Source organism: Gouania willdenowi, chromosome 13 (genome assembly GCF_900634775.1).
Source record: "Gouania willdenowi chromosome 13, fGouWil2.1, whole genome shotgun sequence".
Taxonomy (NCBI): Eukaryota; Metazoa; Chordata; class Actinopteri; order Blenniiformes; family Gobiesocidae; genus Gouania; species Gouania willdenowi.
In genome coordinates, this window is record NC_041056.1 from 18,641,160 (window position 1) to 18,645,129 (window position 3,970).

At 36.1% G+C, this 3,970-nt stretch overlaps 1 protein-coding gene across 1 annotated transcript in view; it reads right to left on the reverse strand.

The window, feature by feature from the left end:
• The window catches only part of LOC114474355 (lissencephaly-1 homolog), a 32,293-nt gene extending 31,580 nt beyond the window's left edge, over positions 1 to 713 (reverse strand). Inside the window, exon 1 of the mRNA XM_028464607.1 lies at positions 531 to 713. The gene's annotated coding sequence lies outside the window, so the exon portion shown is untranslated. The remainder of the gene's footprint in view (positions 1 to 530) is intronic.
• Positions 714 to 3,970: the final 3,257 nt, after the last annotated feature.

The following is a 3,970-nucleotide window of genomic DNA, read 5'->3' on the forward strand; positions in this document are numbered from 1 at the left end:
CTGTGGTGTTACAGATCCACTGGGTTCCCTGGTAAATGATGTCTGACAGTTACTGCACACTTGACATTAGAAAACACTCGTAATAAATGTACTAATCTAAAAGACAACCGGTAAAAACAGCAAAGCGGAAAAGTAAAAAGCAGATGTGATATAAATAAATAAATACAAAACAAGACACTGAAATATAATGCAGCTTTAAATGCTTACATGACACCTGACTTAAAGAGGATACATCAAACAAATAACATAATTCTTAGCAAAGCTCGGGGATCATTATTAATGCTCCATCAAAAGGTAGTCTCCATTTTTTTTTCTTCCCACATACACTTTAAAAAGACAGTTACCGAAGAAAACAGAGTGAACTCATCGGTTAACATCCAAACCAGTAGACCCAAAACACCGGTCCAAGCGGCCTGTCCGCCATTTTGCGAGTAAATGGATGCGCACGGTTTACAGCCACATCGTCACCTTCAAGCCTCAGACTGTGGAGCACCCCCGGCTCTGGACCTGTGACCACCGGACAGACTCACCGTAGAGTTTCAGTCCGTGGGTTTCATAGGTCGTCTCCAAACGGCAGCACGTCCCGGTGCGGTGTGTGTATGTGTCCGCTGCGGTGTTGGTGCTGGTGCTGGTTCGTGTGTTTGTGTGTGTGTGCTCCGCTCCGACTGCTGCTGAAGCCTCCGCTGCTCCGCACGGGGATGCGCACGAGCCGCGCGTTCACAGCTTGGCGGTGGCGCGCACGTCCTTGACAGCAAAGAAAAAAAGCAAAGTGGTTACTTTGATATTTAACTCTTAGCTGACTGTACACACGTTTAAAAGGTAGCTTAGCGGCACCGTTGCAAAATGGGTCTGAAACTAGTAGGAATAAAGGAAAGGATAATAAATCAAACTGGCATGAGGGTAAACATTGACAGGAGGGACTTTGTTGAATTTATTTATTTATTTTCTAATTTTTTTTTATTTGAGTAGATGCAGATGTTTATTACTACAAAGCTCTAGGTAAAATTAAACACATGTTTAAAAAAAAAAAACAAAAAACAGATCCTGTTCCCTTTCCATTCATCAACTAAAGTTTTTTTGTATATAAACATACACACAATAAAAAAAGACTCCTCCTTTTATGAACGTGTACATTTTAATTGAAATCTTCTTACTTCGTGTTTTTGACTTGTTTTGGAAAGTTACATTATTTTTGTTTTAAATGTATTTTTGTTTTTGCATGTTCAAAAATAAATAAATCACATCACATAACAAGAATGGAAAAACACCTTTTCTATTTTTTCTTCCTTTTCTTTCACACATTAAATGAAGAACATGAATGTAACTTTTAGATCTATTAGAATGAGCAGAAAACTATATAAACAAACTAAAGCTTAAATTTGACAGGTTCATTACATAGGAAATATCTAACCATTCATTTTCCAACCCACTTGTTTCTTTTTAGGGTGAGGGGACTTGTGAAATAATCAATTCTAAATAGAATAAAACACTAAATCCAAAGTAAGAAACTTTAAATAATGCTTTATTTTGAAAAAGTCTAGTCTTAAAGGCAATACATATTGTAGCCATTTTTCCTCATTTGTAAAAAGAGACCCATATTGAATTGTACTGCAAACTGCAGTATGTATCTTTCTGTCTGGCATGTATTATCTGTGTTATCCACATTTTTGTCAAAGCTTTTTTACTTTTTACTATAAGCAGAATTTTCATTAAGTTGGCCTATTTGTTACTTTAATTTATTTCTGATGGAATAAGGCCAAACTAGCCTACATAATTTCAAAAATCCATCCATCTATCCATTTTCTGCCGCTTATCCGTAGTCGGGTCGCATGGGCAACATCCTTAGCAGGGAAGCCCAGACTTCCCTCCCACCAGCCACTTTGTACAGTTCTTCCCGGGGGATCCCGAGGCGTTCTCAGGTCAACCAGGAAACATCGTCTCTCCAGCCTGTCTTGGGTCTTCCCCGGGGTCTTCTTTTGGAGGGATGTGCCCTGAACGCCTCACCAGGGAGGCGTTCAGGGGGCATCCTAATTAGGTGCCCGAGCCTGCATATTGCTCTTCTCAATGCGGTTTCAAAATGAAGTGGTGAAGAAGAAAAAAACTTTCTCAATGTAAAACTAGTGTCTGTGTTATAAATACTACGTGTGTATACAATAAACACAAAAGTGTTTTTTTTTTTTTCTAATTATTGTCAACATAGACAATTCACATTTGATTTCACCGAAGGATTAGATTGAGCAAATATGTGCTCCCGACTCTTAATAAGTTTGACATCTCTGACTTAAATTGTAATGTACTAGAGTGATATATACAGTATATATACATGATCATCAGACATAAGATGATAAGCACTAGCAGAGTATGTATAGGAACATCTGTAAGGTTCTCACCCATCCAGGTCAAGGTTAATCAGTACTCTTTGTTCAGGTGTGTGACGGGAACATTTAACTGTCAGCTATAAGAGGCCATTCTCTGTAGGAGAGTTTTTTTTTAAGCAGTCACATTATGCTGCACATTTAGGGATGAATGCCAAGTTTCAGTTATTTCAGGAGTCAGCGAGAATGGAACAGCATGACTAATAATTTAAGAAAAACACCCTCAGGCTGAGTTGCTCATTATACACGCCAGGTTTGAACTTTCGGCCCAACATCACACACTGACAATGAAGAGTAACTTAAACGAAGGAAATATTTTACCTTTTTAATTGTATCAAAGTTATACTTTAAAACCAAGATAATAAAAAAATACATCTCATATATGTAAACCCAATTCGATTATATCAACCAGAATGCCTATGGTTTTGCAAGAGAGGAGAAAAAAGCAAAAAAAAAAAAAAGTGAGGAAAAAATAAACAAATACTATAGTTAAATCACATTCATTCGGAATCACATTCTGATAGAAATTTGATTATTTTCCCTTGGTTTTTTAAATTTTTTTATCCTAGTAAAAATGTAGTTTGAGCCCTGTTGTGTTATAACAATATAAATACAATATTGTCAAAAATATAATTTACATTTACCTTATACAGCGTTTACCAACATACATTTTCACTTTAAACATGACAACCCAAATAACTACTGTGAAATACCTATTTACTTTGTGTTAAACATGCTGTTTTAATGTCTTACGTAATAAAACTTCAAGGTTTACTTGCATGAGGCTGAGTTTTTAAACCCTGAGGCTAAATAGACAAGCCTCTGCAAGTCAGTGTTGTTTTACAGTCCAACAATGGAAAACATAAAAAATCATTAGATTCACTCATTTCATTTTATTCATTTTAATATAAAAGCAAAGCCCCGTCCAACCAAAAGAAAAGAAAATTAGACAAACTTGAAAAAAGTAACACACCAATCAGCAAACGCTCACACAAACTGTCATTTTTATCTCATTAAGAGCAGTGAAAGTCATATTTTAGAAAAGATGCATAAGATTTCTCTCCTGCTACAACTCCATGTGGTTTATTAGTAGTTAAAATCTATCTAGCAACGAAGATCAACCATGTATTCTGTGTATTTACAGATCATGTCAGTAAACACATTTACCAGTTTTCAATTTAAAAAATGAAAATACATTATATGTCGGCTTTTATCTTCCTGTATAACATCCGAGGTTTTATGACAATCCGAAGCTTAAAAGTTTAGCTACTGACAAAAAAATAAATGTTTAACTAAACTCAATGTGAGAGTGTTCAACGATCAGAGAAGATAAACTCCTCAAACACCTGGGAGAACCTTAAGTTTAAGCTTTTAAGTTCCCTCAGAAAATCTATTAAATTGTATAATAAGCAGGATCAAGTGGTCACTTTAAAACACTGACTTTTCTTCAATGTCTGAACACCCAAATAATGAGCATTTACACCTGCATTGGCTTTCAGGGTGTCATTTTGTGCCTCCTGTTGGTCAAAGGTAATATTGCAACTGAGAAACAAGGGAATCTGAGCTTACAGATGCAAGAAATCCAGAAAACAAAG